At 42.6% G+C, this 17,231-nt stretch overlaps 1 protein-coding gene across 2 annotated transcripts in view; it reads right to left on the bottom strand.

Annotated features, from left to right (window-relative positions):
- prickle2b (prickle homolog 2b) overlaps positions 1–17,231 on the bottom strand; it is a 119,940-nt gene that overhangs the window by 20,560 nt on the left and 82,149 nt on the right. The window contains exon 1 of one of the 2 annotated variants that reach the window (XM_059328567.1): positions 5,625–6,197. The exons of the other annotated variant lie outside the window; for it this stretch is intronic. The gene's annotated coding sequence lies outside the window, so the exon portion shown is untranslated. Of the gene's footprint in view, positions 1–5,624; positions 6,198–17,231 lie in introns of those variants that run through there. 2 annotated transcript variants of the gene reach the window in all.

The raw sequence follows: 17,231 nt of genomic DNA on the forward strand, positions 1-17,231 counted from the left end.
AAAATATTGGGATTAACAGACAGAAATGGTTCCTTGGAGAATGACACGTCATTCATGGCTCATGAGACGTCTCACAGGAGCAGAAGAAGATGTGGGTTAAATACGATGGATTAAAATTAAAATATAGGCCACCTTCACCCGTTCTGCTCTCGGATCCAGAAGGAGAAGACACTGCATGCATACAGAATCCTGTGTCCTTGACGGCTCTAAGTCCCAGCATGAAGAGGGGAAACTCTGGGTGGCCAGAAGGTTGCATCCCACTAACCCTTTCTGCCCCTCAGGCGGCCAAACCAGGGAGACAATCCCATTACCTTCCCAGACGGACGCCTGCCTGTCTGACAGACCGCCAAGCGGAGGAGCTTAAGGACACTCTGGACACCGTTTGACAGACTGACAGCTTGCTAGGCTGAGGATCTGTTGGTGTAAAGTGCTTGGAGTGCAGACAGCACCATGTGGAGAGCTGGCCAAGTCTCACCTTGTCTCTCATTCAAAGGAGCACTTCTTGTCCGGGGTTGAGTCTTTGTTAACAAAGCACCTCAGTGTATTTGGCTTAGCACTGATGGATCTTGTTGATACAATAGACACTGGAAATACTTCACTCTCTATGTAAAGCATCCTGACATGCCAGAACCGGTCATATGACAAGTAATCCTTGAAAAGAATACATACAAATATCTATTTCTAAAGTTGGACGACTCCTCAATCACCACTCCGGATTGTTCGCCATCCGAAAGGAGCCTAACAGCCTATTACTGTCAGCTCCGGCTTTCAACACCGCCCTGAGCAGAGAGGTAGACCTCTGCAACTTTTGCGGTCAAACTGACTCCATAAATATTCCACATAACGTAGCTAGATATGATCTCGATGAATATTAATGGTTATGATAAACAGGGCAGGGATGCAGCTCAGGCAGACAAAGTCATCAAAGCAGCTGTCAAGAAGGCCGAACGGTGAAAGGGTGTTTGGCAAATCTCTGTCCCAGCGGCATGATGCTATAGCCAGGGGCGACGCAGCTTGCCTCATTACAGCCCGGTACCTGCACCATTATTACTAATTTAGGGCTGATTAACTGGCTGACAAACACACGGAAATGTGCGCTACACACACTGACGCAGTGACGATGGTGATTGAAAGTGAAAGACAAAGACGTCTAAGGTGAAGACAAAAAGGATTAAACGCGTATGGACAACTCTTCCAGTCCGCTGACATGCTGCCAGGTGGTTAGCAGCTATTTCTGCCTTGGGGTGAGGAGGGACTCTTGGAGATAAGAGTATACAAATAGCCAGAGCTGAAGGAAAACATTTCACACCGCATTCCTTCTGAGAGGACACATTACAAGTTCCCTGCCCAGCGCTCTGTCCCTGTGGAGTCCAAATTGGAGGCAGAGAAGCTTGTGTCCGTTGGAGAAATGCACCTCTCTGACTCAACCTCTCAGTCCAGATGCGTGATGATGACCTTCCTCGAGCGATTCACCTAAAAAAATTCTGATCTCCTCACATCAGCGCTGGCAGAGATACTGTAGTAGACCTATGGGGGCCTGTTGCTCCTCCCCTCCCCTTCTCTTGATTTACAACACGCTTCATGCACATGCCTGGGATTTCCCCTCCACTGAAACTTAATCCCCGAGCTTCCCCTTGTAATCTACATAATTTCAATTAGGAGAGATTTGGGGACTTTGGTAATACAAGTCAAGTGCATCACTGACGCCTCATAAATGACTGTGAGGTAAAGAGAAGGAAGTTAAAAGGATTGTTCTTCATTCAAACATGACTGGGCTTTGAACCCCCTGGGAGATATAAACAGTGATCTATCATTGGTCAGTAGGAGTTTAAGGTTTGTTCAAGACCTGGGGGGTATTGTTGTTGGATAGCATGTCGTCAGTGGACAATGATTCACCATTTCTGGTTAATTATCATCGCCTTGCTTCTCCAGATTAGCTCTGTAACCAACGGGAGGTTTTAATATGTAACTAATGTCTGATAGGCCCCTCGGACAGTTACAGAGACCAGGTTCTACTGCTTTAGGTTGCTTTAAGTGTGGTTTCAGGTTTGGCCAAACAAGCGGCCTTAAACCAATTTACCAGTCAGTGAATTTGATTTAAAGCCAAGAAAAAGTTGACTCAATTTTTTTCCTCTTTTGTTCACACAAAAATAAATCCTGAACCCAAAAACACAACTGAAGTGCTGTCAAGAGCATGCCGAACAAACAGGAGGCAATATAATCCTGTACCTAAAGCCATGTTGGCCAATCAGAACCCTGAAAAAAAGGTATTTTGAGAAGGCTACCTGGCTAAAATGGAATAGCACATCTATTGTTCTGTGGCACATTCTGATACCTCTGTTTAGCAATATAGTGAAAGAGTAATTGTACATTTATGTATTCTTGAGCCATGTCCACCAATATCGCCTCATTTGTGACACCTCAGAAAGGACAGAATGGTGTTGCCACATAGCAAAACCATTTTCTTGTCTACACATCAACATGAAAATGGAGTTTCTGAAAACCTTCTCCATGGAAAGAGTTTTTACAAAAGATCAGTTTAGTGATCTAAAATGCCTTTTGCATGTCGACAAAAGGCCAAAGCGCACAGAAAAGGCTACATTTTAAAGAAAATTACCACATACGGTGGACTAGGCCTTAGAAAACCATCTGATTCAACTGTATCCAAAAGCCAGTTGAGGAAGTATAGCCTTGGAGGTTTTAAAGCCCAAGTCTCATTCCACTATCATTCCTGAGCAGCTCCCAAAACCACTGCAGCTTTTCCATGGCATCACTCTAGATGGCCAGATTAAAATCCCATCTTTAAATGGCAGCTCTGCGCAAAAAGCGAAGGCTGGACGACAAGCAAGGAGAGCACAGAGGAGAGAACAGCTGGATGCACACTGCAGCCAAGTCTTGTCTTCTTTTTTCCTGCCTCTGCTTTTGTTTTCTCTGGAAGAAGAAGAGGGGGAAGAGGAGGACACACTCTTTCCTCTTATTATTTATTGGCCTTTTGTTTGGTGGATAAAACATTTCCGTTCAGTGTTTTGAAACTGCTGGTTGGAATTTTTAGGGGCTTCTATGTTTAACCTCTCTTCCACAAATGACCAATACACAAGCAAACAAGGTCTTTGTAGCTTCACTGGGCTGTGAGTTGACTTCAGACCATTAGAGCTGATCACAGTTAAACATGACTGGAGGTGTTCCCGACAAGAATCAGGCTCGACAAAGACGTTTTCCATTAGCGGCCAATTAGTAAGAACCAGATGCAGCGTGTTGCTGAGGACAGAGATTAGGCCTGCATCCACCTGTCATAACAAATTATAGACAGCCAAAGTCCTGCTTGCTTTTAAACTAGCCTCTGGCCCGCTCGCCTCGACCTAATGGGGAATTTACTCCACTGTAATGGACAGCAACATACAGACATCTGTACAGTTTTTACCCATTTGGCTCAGAAACAGTTTTAGTCCATCCTAACCCTTCCTAACTATAACCTGGCAGTCAACAGATTATTGCTTAACTGGGTTAACTATTGTAAATGTTAATATGCACCCTGATGCTCTGATTTTATTTACATGTTACATTGTTGTTGTTCTTCATTAGCATTCAACAATGACTGCTTCCAATGAGACCCTTCACCAATTGTATACATGAACTCTAATTGGGCCTAAAACTTGCATTTTTCTCCAACAGAAAGCCTGCATTACAAACTGGAGGCGTGGGGTTGAATCAAAATTGGTTTTTTGAGGCAGTGGAGGGTCTAATCACATATGCTACTGAGTTGTATTATGAATAAAGCTGCAACGATCAGTCTACTAATAGATTTTCTGAAAATTGAATTCTTGTTTTTGAAATATCCTAAGCAAAAAGGCCAAACGTTTGGTGGTTAATGCTCCTTAAATGTGAGATTTGATGCTCTTTTTGGAATACAAGAATATAAAGTGAATAGCTTTGGTTTCAAGGGCTTCACACATACTAGAGACAAAAAAAAGTGTTCTCTCTTCTTCTATGGTGTTGATTTCAATTACTTACTTTCTTCCCAAACTTTAAGGTAGTTCGGTCAAAAAAGCACCCCTGCAACAGTTAACCTAAGGTTTGTGGGAAATGTAGTTGTTAAATAATCATGACAGTTTTTCTTTTTTTGCTGTCCAGTCCTTCAATGTTAAAATCATTAAAACTAAAAGCTGGTGAAACACAACCTAACCAAGAATGGGGGTGGGGCTTTCAACCGTATAACGTACCATATAGAACCGGTGATTAGAGAACAGTATCATAATTTCCCCTATAATAAGATGTGAATGGTACAGTATTTGTGCAGTCAGTGGGAAGCAAAAAGACGAGAGAGATATTTATGTAACATCAGAATGGGACTCTTTTCAGCTGCAGCCACGCTATACTTGAGAATGGATCACATTACTTATTCATTCAGTGTTGACTTGTTCCATAAAGTGACACTACTTTGGACGGGAACATGTGGAGTCATGGAAGGGCCAGGCTTCCAAGACAACCTCAGAGCAAACTCAGACTCTCGTAACACACTGCCAGGTCATGAGTGGATTTGTGAACCAACATGTATTAAAAGGCTTTGGTCTACTGGATTATAACACATTTTAGGAGAAAAAGTCTCAGGAAGTCCTTCTAGGAACTTTATTGGAATATTATGTTTTCTTTCTGGTCAGTGGGGAAAAGCAGTAACCAATGCAGTACTGATGCTTTGCCCAGAAGCAGTTGTGGATGTCAGAAATAATGTTGATCTGGCGTTTATGCTCCTGTCAACCCAGTTAATGTTTGGGCGGCTCTCAGACCCGAGGAGCCCAATGACACTGCAGCCAGCTGCTGAAGGAACATTACTCATTATCAGTCCATTCATGTGCTAATCCAGTGACCCTTTACACTGCCAAAAAGTAGCCATCTAAATGGGTCAATTAGCCTGCATTGAGTCTTGAAATGTTCTCCTTAATAATAACTACCATGGAGCTTCTATATTGCCACTTGTTTCCAATGCAGTTTGAAGCAAACTCCAGGACATAATTACAGCTTTTTAACCAGGAAGACTCAAATAATAACAACATGATAACACTTGACAGGAGAAACATCATGAAAGAAGTTGATTTGGAGGAAAATAAACGAAATATTTTACAGAGAGCTAGTTAATTAACTATTTATTTACTAAGCAAGCTTTAATCCATATGGCACAGTGTGAACAACAAAGACTTTCTGGCTGGAGAGCGCACAGTAGCTTGACCAGTGCGCCACAGGGGGTGGGGTGGGGGATATAAACCGGTGAGAACACGTCTATAGAGGGAGAGCTATAGTGCGAGTCCGACAACTGCATTCTGGGTGTTATTTACATCCAAATAGCAGCCGGTTTAAAGTCATGAATGAGCATAGTGACGAAGAAGAAGAAAACTTGGTTTTAAAAAAACCTGGGACTTTAAATCGGGAAAAGGTATTTCATATCTAGTCATGTGCCTGCTTTCTGAACACATTTCAGAGAGAAAGTAAATAGGTTAGGGTCGCGATTTCACATCTGTGGCACAGTTCTGTTTTCCATTACGCATTTAAAGCCTCTATAATGGATCGTACGTCGCGCGACAAATCAGCTCCACATCTAACATAAACACGATCAATAATCAGCTGCTTACCTTCTTACAAACTGCGGCGGAGGGAAGCCATAGTCCTGACCTCGGTACTGAGGGTGGCAGTGCGGGTTTTAAAATATGTCTTCCTCATTGCAGAATTTGTCACAAAACTCCAGCGTCACCGCCGTGCCACGAAAACACCCCACTCTCACCCGCTGCGTGATGTCTGCACCCCTCTGCTACATTTACCCCCTCCGTTTAAAAGCCTTTTGTCAACCCCCCTGCTCTCCGCAAACACATTCAGGAGTTCAGCAAGAAAGCAGAGAAGAGGCAACTTAAAGTGCGTAAAATCAGATCCCCGTTTACAGATCCAAACAAGAGCGCAGACTCCGGTGAGATATTTGAAAAATCCAAATGGAAAAGAGAGAAATCTCCGTATGAAGCAGTGTTAGGTTTCTGCTAACGGCTCGGAGTGAAGATCCGTGCGGACTTTCGCTGCTGGAGCTGCTCCGCTCGCTGCTGACCGACCCACTGAACAGCAGCGCTTTAATCCTGAACCGGTGTTAGGAGCGCGCAAATCACATGATCATTTCCGGTGTTTACTTTCAAAATAAACGCACCATTGTCACAAGAGTTATTATTATGGTTTATAACGCCATCAAATTTTCTATTTGTGATTTTATTTTCTACGCCATACATTTACATATGAATTTATGTTATGTAACTTTAATTACAGATATATCATTTCTGAAACAACACCACAGTTTTCCTTTTACCAAATAAAAGGCAAAAGTATGGTCTGTCACAGGGAAATAGCTCTGTGGTGCCTATGCACACTCTGTCTGAGGAAGACCAAGAGATGTGGTTGAAGCTAAGTGGACCTTTTTACTTATGCGTTTTTTTCACCATTCTCCAAATCCACAATTTGATTAGACTTTTAATTTTAAGGTTAAGATTCGATTCAATATCTGATTTAAAGTTGTTTTCTTCCCAGCACAGCTTTATTAATGTTATTTAGTCTTGATTTGTAAAGTTTAACAATAATTGGTTGTATGCAGTGACAATTGTCATTCATAGTTTTTAAATTCTGTTTTAAGAAGATAGATTTGATAATTGGAATTGAAAGTAAAATCAAATTTTGATTGTTTCTGATTAGGAATTTAAATTTTGACACCCCTATACTAAACTATAGATTTTACTGATAAGTGGGCCTTGAGTTCAGATTTTTTGTCAATTATTTCTTTAGACTTTATAATATCCTACTTTAGCACAAAAGCTAGAAACTTCTTTATAAACCTAGGCTGCATGAAAATGTTATTTTCTGACTTTCCACACAGCCATTAGCTTCCATCCATTTCTGTACAGAGAGAAATTTAATATCAACCAAACCTGCTTTTATTTTAAAGCATTTCTTTCATGGCAAAGTTGCTTACTTCCTGTCTTAAGAGCCATCTCTGCTTGACTTGACACACACAGGCACGCACACACACACACACACACACACACACACACTCCTCCCTGCATGCTAATATCCTGGTGTGATGTCAGCAAGTCAGCGTCCCAACATTGGTGTAATTAGCAGCGTGAATGACTGGTGTTCTGACGGAATTTGCATTTGAATCAAGCCACTTCCCTGAATCAACTGGCCTGGGACAAGAAGGGAAAGGGAGAGGGAGGGTGGAGAGAGGAGCTGCAGGGCGCTGACCTGCATGGGGAAATGGGGAGGTGAGCCCCTGTAAACAAAACAGTGCTATTTAACATAAGAAGCGGACATTAGCTGGAGAAAGGACAAAAGGCTTACAGGCCAATGAAAATCCACTGAATCAAAAACAAATGTTAAAGCCAATTTAATAGGATGTTAAAACTCCAGTAGCCTTTATTCATATTGTACCTATTGGGTCCGTAGTATTTAAAGCTGACGTCTACTTCTGCCAAAGATTCAGTAATGGAGGCATAATTCTCCAATATAATTTACTAATGTCTACGGATTTGTTATTACGAAATTATTTCTTCTGTTATTATGAGTAGAAAAAGTCTCCGCTCCACCTTTCAGCCACAAGAAGCTAAAAAAAAAGTGCTTGATAATTAAAGTTTGTCTCCCACATTTAAATGATTTTCAAAGTAAAACAGGTCAAAACACGAGCCACGAGGAAATAAACGCAGAAGACTGATTTCTAAGATAACCACGTGGCGTCAGTTAGCTCAGCTATTAGTGACAACACAAACAGCACAACTGTTCCTGAACAGATTGCCACCATCTCAGCTATTTTAGTTCCTTCTTCATCTCTCAAGCACTCACATGACAATAAGCGCTGTAATGCTGCTTCCTTTCTCTTGTTCCTACGATGAGTGGTAGGAGTGTTAAACAACGTCCCACTCCTGCTCGTCATTTGCATATCTGTGTAACGCAAAATGTGTCAAGAAAAAGGAGAAACAGCCAAAAGTTTTCTGGCAATCAGAGCTGAACAGATTTGTGAAAGATTTCAAACGGCATCTTGGAAGATGGATGGAAGTGGGTAAGAGAGTAATTAAATCAAGATTTGTGTATATTTTTCACAAAGTACCCTGCTGCTGCCTGTTGGCTAAACGCAAGTAAAAAAATCGGAATGGGATACAAAAAAGCTTGCTTTGAAATAACCATGCAAAGCTGTATGAGGTAGAATTTTGCCGTTGCTGCTGAAAACAGCCAGCAGCTCTGAACGACCCCCTCGGTTTTTAAGGACGCCGCTGCCGTCTCTTTCCTCCTTTTAGGAACGGTTCCTCTGACTTTCCTGGAGTCAGACTAAAGCTCTGCTTTTCTTTTCTACTGAAAGCCGTCTTTCTGCCCTGGGTTCTCCTCTCACACATGGCGGGGCGACTCTCGCTATGACTTATACATTAGAACATATAATCGTAGCCCCATTACAAACACCAGAATATCATTTACAGCTCAGGCTGTACTTACGGCCTATCCACAGGATTTTACGAGGAGCCCTAAGTGACAGTGTCCTCTGCTTGGAGTGACCACAGAATGGGTCACCTGGTTCGGTGCCAGCCATTTACCTCAATAACTCATTCCCTATTCCCAATAAACTGTTCCTCAACCTGTACTGAGCTGTTTTAAATGCCATAAGAGGGCTGAATAAAAGCATAGAGGCCAGCTTGAGGGACATACCACAGATAGCATTGCCTGCATAGACTGCTGGCATGCACCGAGAGTCTCTGCTTGGTAATTTTAGACAGTGAGCCAAACAGGTTTACTCCCTTCCTAAGCATGCATAAGCATATTGAGGTTTTTGTCTTTATCAAAGCACAGGATGAGTGATATTGTAAATACATGTTCCCCCCGGGCCGGGAGCCCTATCTGAAGTATGCAAGAAAGTTGCACAGCCTCAAAGGATCTTATCCTACAAGAGCATTATTCATATCTTACCAGAGAAGGAACTGATTTATATACGGCATGATATGGTCAGAAAAACACTCCCGATAAATCAATGCCTTTATCTGGATTTGAATTGTAGCCAACATCCCAACATGGCCTCCTCATCTTTATTTCTCATCTGCTTTTTTAGGAACACCAGTCTCCTCTCCTTTCATGTGGCAAATGCTGATGGCTATCACTCTAGAGTCAACACACGAGGCAGCTGGGACTCACCCCAACAGCTGATAGCTCAGACATGTTGGGAGGGAGGGAGAGAACCAGTTTCCTCTCACACACAGCTTTTCAATCCCACTGCTGCAGAAGGTTTCTTCAGATAATTCTAACTACCCTAAGTATTAACACTGCCCAGACTCTCTGATCCCCAACTGCCTAGTAGACTGTGTTGCAGCCCCTTAAACCAACTGGTCCTGAACTGTGGTAGCCATGATTTTAAGGGCAGGGTAAAATTATAACACCATATAATTCCTCAGCAAACAGATCTGTCTCCTGCAATTTGAAGACTAGTGAGCAGCCAGAGGATTTTAAAGTTTTGACTAGAGAAAAATGTAAAAAATTTGGAAAAGCTGCAACAAATTGCTTGAGATTGCCCACCAGCTGGGCTACATTGAAGATGGTCAAGTTCCATGCTAATTTTTCGGTGTAAAAAAGTTTTATATTGTAACCAAATAAAAGGTGTACAGATGGTCGAGACTAGGTTTCCAGCACCAAAGAAGCAGATTGTTAAAAAGTTTAACAATAACTTTAATATAGACAGGGAATATTAAGGTGCCAGTATATGTCAAAGAATCGTGATGAGTAAATCTGACCCCTGGATTAACTCTGAGCCTGTTAATGTACCATGCTGCTATGATGTAACCTTTAAATTCACAACTATAAATATGCCTTAACAGCATTGAAACCAGATACTGTAAACAAAGATAGATGACGTGTCTCTACTTTTGCCCACTCTACAAATATGAAACCAAAATATTCCAGATATGGACGCTGCCATCTTGGGCTGGTGAGACCATTTGGAGCCAGAGTCTGCACTGTATTATTTGGCTAGTGGAGCTGTGGCATTGAAGTCCCGCTCACACCCACCTGAACAATCTAAGTCAATCACAGCTGTCAGTCAGGACGTCACACCACCTTTTAAGAGTATCAAATAATACCAAACTTATCAGAAAGTTAGCACTTGAACAAATCAGAGTCATAAGATAAGGAGTTAATGTCCTTTACTACAGCAAGCCAACAGAGGGCGATCGACGGGAAAATAAGCCTGGTTTGAGTGCAACACCAGTTGAATGGTTTATCCCGTCCCACCTGTTTCCAGGATTTTCACCCCACCAGCGAGTGTGGCCATTTGGAATGAATATGCAGACTTTATCTTTGATGTGGTCCTTGTTTTAGCCAGTTCTATTTAAGCATAACCCAGAGTTAATCTTTAATTGCTGGATTGTGAGCTAGGACACAGACCAACACATCAAGCAAGCGAGGTGTTAAACTCAGTGAATGGCTTGGAAATGATGAGGAAGTTGTTGCCAACCACCTCAGATAATCCTGGTAAGGTTGTTTGCCTACTTGCTGTTGGATAACGGTCCTTCCGCTACATTAAGGGTGTAATGATTCATGTGAACACTTGCATCCAGTCACAAAGAAGAGGAAGTGGCTGCCAGTTTGTATAAAGGTTCACTGCTTTTCCCAACCCATTCAGTGAGAGCAATGTCAGTCTGAAGACACACTGACCTCCCCTCTACCACCAACTCTCAGTACTGTGGCCCAACTATTCAGCCCAGAAACAGATTTAGTGTGACACAAGACTGAGGGCTCAGTATGGGTCCTCTACCCAAGAGCTCCTCTGTAGCCATGTTCCCAGCAGATAAGTGGCCATTATTCACCCCGTGCTGAACATTAACTGGATTAATTCTGCTCGGGTTGAGGGGTGAAATTGTATTTGTCCAAAGGGAGGGAAATGGCAAGGAAATGAGGAGAGTAGCCAGCTCGGCCGAAATTCTAATTAGCTTGGGGGTTCGTTAGCACACTAACTCAACTCTTGCTACAGAGACGCTGCTGGTGTAGAGGCCTGGGTAAGCCATTAAGCCACAGAGGGGAAAATAGAGGGACAGTGAGAAAGAAAAAGAGAGAGAATGAAGGAAAGAAAGTATGGACACTTAGTTTCACGCTTAAAGGCCCAGGGCAAGGGGGTGACCTTGTGGAGTGACTCCTCAAGGGGACTGGAGCTATTTTTTGCCCCTCCTGGCCCACTTACACAAGGGCTCTTCAGCACAGAGGAAAAACACACTCCAAGCCCTCCACCTTCGTCTGTCCATTAGACCATCCATCTCCACTGTAGACAGCACTCTCCAGGGCGACGCAGCTCAATTTCCAGTGTGCTGTGTCTAACAACGGCGGTTTGTCAATGAGCTTTTCTCAGCCGTACCGTACATGTGGATTCTGATTCAAAACATAACTAGGTCATGCGCTGGTTTGAAAAAAAAAATAAGGAAGAGGGAGGAACAGTTGTAGGAAGTAAAGACATACTGTAGTAGACGCAGAGGGATATGAGGAATGGCAAACAAGAGACAGTGAAAAATCAGTTTTGACATTATTATTATTGCTGTGTTCGTGTCTTAGAAATATAGAGGCATTTGGGAGAGGAGATCTAGCTTTCGGAGTGCGCAACCCTCCCATCTGTGCTGGAAAGTAACCTCCTTTTAAAAAAATGTTGTGAAGTAATACACAAAAAATTTCTCTCCCAGCAACACATAAAGCCACAGCTCTGATGCAGAATGATCTTGTGGCTCCATGAATGAACCACCCACCTCCGAACCTCCCACATCCAGCACCCTGCAGCACATTTCTCTGACTCAACTCTATCATTCAGCCTCCACTGATGTTCCTCTTCCTCACCTTGTCATCATGACCCAGATAAGTGTTGTGGGTGTTGATACTGATTTGCTGACTCTCTATCTCTCTCACAGTGTGGGTTTTTGTGCCATTCACTACATCGCTCCATCAAATAAAACCTTTTCTGACTTTTTTTATTTCTGGTGCTCTCTCTGTAACAAATCATCTGGCAGCCCTGTCCCGTGGCCACAATCACACGCTGACTGACCAGATGTTCAATCATTAATAATGAATATTAGCATACTCATTAGTCGGACCACAGCCGCAGTCTTGATATATGATCTTACCACATATTTTCAGAAGCGAAGCCAACACAAAAGCCTTTATGTGGAGTTTGAGGGTTTGTACACACTTGTCTTTGTAAAGACGCCAGGTAAAACCAATATATCCAGTTGGGGTGAGAAAGAGCAACAAAAGAAACACATGTTGAATGCGGATTTGGCTGGTAAGCCTCAGGAGTGGGCCTGATGCTCAGCAGGTTTTTGGTACTTCCATGAATTTTAAAACTAGAGATAAAACTAGAGTTAACAGGCATTTTCAAAGGAAAAAGAAACAGAGGTATTGTCAGGTCTGAGCAGAGAAACATGGGGCTGAATAATGAAATAGGAGACGAGAAAAACTGAAAAGTTTTTGGCCCAACGATGTAAACAGTCTATTGAAAAAAATACTCTATGCCAAGGGGAAGGTTTGAGCTCTCTCATAATGGTTTAAGCTCAAACTTTTAGTTAAATAAACACCAACACTCAGCTATGCCACGTTTAAATATTTAGCTTTAGAGGACTTGCGGGTAGAGTAGCGACAGACTGGATCCGTCCATCAAATAGAGTTTGGCCGGAGGGCGTTCGATCCACTCTGGAACATGCTAGAAAAATGTACATGGGCAGGGTGTCGTGCTTATATAAAACTACACCATAAGTTTGGTTTGCAATTTGTTATCTACACAATTCAACTGGACGTAAAAAGATTCTTTCAACATACTTAACTGGATATTTGAGTTTTCCCATCATGGAACCAATCTGTGTTTCTGTGTGTGGTTTCGGGTAAAATAATTAACGGCAAAGAAAACACTTGAACATGACTCATGATAATTAATTATGAATAAACCCTCAGGTTCAATTTGCCCTATTTATACTCACTTACAGACGGGCTACAAGTTGCAACATGTTTGTAGTAGTAACAACACCGGCATTGTTCAAAGTGTTTTGCTCTTTTTATGAGCAGCATTTAATTAGCAACTGAAAATTTCTTGCATTAGGGCGATTGTGCCTCCTGCACACACACGTACAGATGACCAGACACACAGGCATATCTATACAGGGTACACAGGGTACAGGGCCTCTAAAGACATTAGAAAATATTTTGCATTTTGTTGAAACACCTGCAATGTTCCATAGATTCTTATAATTTAAAATGTGACCATTACATTAAGTTATGAGGACCTGTGGGTCATGTTAGAGGGCAGGAACAAAGGGCCGATGTGGTTGTATGGGATGAAGAAAAGTTTTTTGTTAAACTTTTATTTTGTGTTCATGTACAACCACATTTCATTTAGTAATCAGCTAATTGAGAAAATATTATTATGGTCTTTCATTATTTCATTAAATGACACTTTTTTTATAGCTCTTTTGCCATCACAGTTTCACTTACACAGACAAGAACAGCCAAACACGCTCAATGCTATGGGGATCTTTCCCTTCGTTCAATTTGCCCTTCTCACCCCAATAATCCAGCAGAGTGTTTCAGTTGATATACATCTCATGGGGCAATTGTGTTGATATACAGTAGGCCATTGGAGAAAAAGCGAAAGATAATCTCTGGATGAGGTCATGTGGAAGTCTAAATCATGAACAGATGAATGTGAAAGAAGAAATAAGGAGATTAAACTCAAATCGGATTCAGACTAAGCAAAAAAATTTAGTCACTCAAGCTAATAGACTAGTAAAACCACAGAGAACACAGTCTGAAAGCCGAGCGATTCTTCAAAGGTTGCAATTGATGCAACATCAGTGTTTCATCTTGAAATTATTCCTCTCAGCCAGGTTTAGGCAATTTAATTTCCCCCTTATTTCATCTGGTTACACTGTTTACCCTCACAAAGGGGGATGCATGATGAGCAGATCACACACACACACAGCACACAATGTCCATGTCAATAAGGCCACCACAGCCTTTCTCCCTGCAGGGTCTTGAAAGCCTGCAGAGATTATGGATCGGAGGAGAAATTGCCATTTCCAAGACGTGACACACTGGCTGTGTGTTTCATCACAGGCCGATAGAGACGGTGAACCCGGGGCTTTATTGACTGATCGCTGCCGAGAGCTGAGACTGTGGGCAGCACACGGACAGACATGGCTGTACGGGAGGAGGAATGAGTCACATTGAGCGATTCACACACGCAGACAAATCCCATTAAACAACTTTTATCAAACCGAGGTCAAACTTTTAGAGTGAGCACATCTTTGAGCAAATACAGCCTTTCAATCCATCATTACTTGTACCCTTTAAAACGTACTGTAGACTTGTTTTGAATACCAGGTCGGAGAACACATCTTCACATTGTCACATGGAAGTCTGTAGCTTTTCCTCACCCACTTCATTCCCCACTTACTGCTGCTCCCCTTGGTTCCCCCATTTAAAGCATGGCCCATTAGGAAGCAGTGAGAGAGAGCAATGCCCTGAGAGAAACTAAATCACCCCGGCCCGCTGCTGTTTACACCAGACCCGGCCTGCTGCTTGAGCCGCTGTTTATTTGAACTGTGAACCTCCATGTGAGGTGTGTGTGAAAGGAAAAGTGTACGCGTGCGTGTGTGTGTGAGAGAGAAAGAAAGAGGGAGCATGTGTACTGTGGAGACGAGGGGGAGGGAACGGTCACACACAAAACCCAGTGTCTCGCCCTCCGATTTCTTTCACACCTCTCTTAACACGCTTTTCACAGTGTATTTATTCGCCCCGCGGGCTCCTGGTGCTCCTCGGGTTCTCCGGGCCACAGACCGGCCTCTGTGCTGCGCCACTCAGGCACAAGAAAGCCCAAAACAGACCTCTTACACCCCCCGTGGACCCCCAGACACAATAATGTCCTTCTGCTGACCCACAAATGACATCACAGCCTGGTTCTCACACATTCACATATGTTCAGACACACGATCACGCAGAAAACATGCAGACACTTGCAAAGACACTGCAAAAAGCATGAACACACACACACACACACACACACACACACACACACGTGAAAGTGAGCAAGAATGCATGGATGTATGGAAGGTGACACACACTCAAAGTGGGGAACAGTAAGGTTAGTGTGGGATCAGTTCAAACTGTCCAAGGCAGGAGCAAAGGATAAGAAGACCTGAGCATCAATGAAGCCACTGTTTAAAAGGCGCCGCAGACTGACTGGAGGAGCGACGAGGAATATGAAAGGCTGCCAAGTATTCAGACACGAGAACAAGGACACACACTGAGGAGACACACATATACACATGAAATAAGAACACATAATATACACAAACATAGCAACATGTGTGCACAGAGACCTGGGCTTATTTAAATCCAGTTTGATTGTATTGAAAGACTCAAGAGACTGAATTTTGGTGTTGTTGTAATTATCGCCAGAAATAGGGCTCCTCGTCTTCATTGACGATAAGAGAAGGACTGCCACGAATTACTATTTTTCTGTTGATCAATCTAATCACTATTTTATTAATTAGTCGATTAAACGATTAATTTTTCCTTCCAAAAAATCCAATTGTCCTTGTCATTTTAGTTAATTTTATTTTGACAAATTAGTAGTATATGTCTTGTATAAAGCAGCACACACACAAAGAAACTATATGGAGGAGCAGCCGGTCCCTAAAAAGGGGAATAGCCAATCTACCTTAAAGGTCGGTCCACCTGAAGGGAGCCTGGGTCTTGGTTGTTTGGAGCTAACTTGGTGAGGGTTTGTAGCATTCGTTGTCCAACAAAAAGCCTAAACTGTACACGCACTGCTATGTTCAATGCAGGCAACTATGGCGTCATATTTGAGTCAAAAGTCGCGCGAGCAATAACACATCTGCACGCGCATTTATTTGGTGTCGCGCGCAGATTTCAACTACCGCGCGCACTTGTTTGATCTTCGCGCACATATTCAGCAAGCAGATTGTCCCCCGTGCTCGCTCGCGGTGGAGCTCTGCTTGCGCGGAGCGAGGAGTTTTGACACATTGGGGGCGGGGCCAAGGCTGACCCCGGGCCTCTTATGATTGGTCATTTTCCAGCCCTCCACGTGGGTGCCTTTTCAGTTTACTGCTGACACCTGGTAGCGGTGGCATCATCTAAACAACAACAACGGTTGTTTCATGACGTTCACGACCACAACTCTACGCATGGGGGAGAATCTGCTTCACTCGGTTGCTGAATATGTGCGTGAAGATCAGAAAAGTGCATGCGGCAGTTGAAATATGCGCGCGTGACACGAAATAAATGCGCGTGCAGATGTGTTATCGCTCGCGCGACTTTTGACTCAAATATGACGCCATAGGCAACAAACTCCGGGCCTTAATAGTGAGGCAAATCAGGAAATGCCTTAAGCTGCATTCTACCGTAAATTCCAGCAGGGGTTGCTGACGGCGGCAGCAGAATTCATGTGCATCCATTCATTTTAATGTGAAATTAGAAAACTTCTCACTTGATTTATTATCTCAGATTTTTTTTAGGACAACACTATGGTCTCAATCACTAGTAAAAAATCTTCTTCAAGACAATTTGATGTTAATAGTTCAAATAATGGCCCCATTTAGAAGAAAAAAAGAAGATAAAGAATCATATGATTTGGGGCGTGGCTACCTTTGATTGACAGATGGCTAACAAGGCAGGCGTCATCAGGAAAGAAGCAGAACAATGCGTATCCATGGTAACATGTCAATAAAGTTATATAACATTTTTTATAATGTTTTTAAAAAAGGATGTTTACCGGTTTGGTCTCATAACTTTGACCCTTTCACACTGTATTTTCACTTAATGACAGCTTATTAATTTAAAATCAAATCAACATTTTATACATTAAAAATGTCTTGTTCAGCAATTGGTTGGACTAATAGACACACAATAGACACACTTTTCATTAGGTAAGGAACGTACATATTGTTTGTTTTTTTTTGCTAGCCAAAATTAACATCCCAGTCAATGCTACAGTTAATGCTAACATGCACTCCTCCACAGTTCAAATATGGTCTACTACCCGTTTCGGAAAACAAGATGGCGACGCAAGATGGTGACGAGTGTAACGCTGAACTCGATGCCTGAAACGGGCAGTCCACAAACCAATGGGTGACGTCATGGTTACTATGTCCATTATTTTAGAGTCTATGGTTCAATGCCATAATGTT

The sequence above is a fragment of the Centropristis striata genome, chromosome 3, assembly GCF_030273125.1.
Source record: "Centropristis striata isolate RG_2023a ecotype Rhode Island chromosome 3, C.striata_1.0, whole genome shotgun sequence".
NCBI lineage: Eukaryota > Metazoa > Chordata > Actinopteri > Perciformes > Serranidae > Centropristis > Centropristis striata.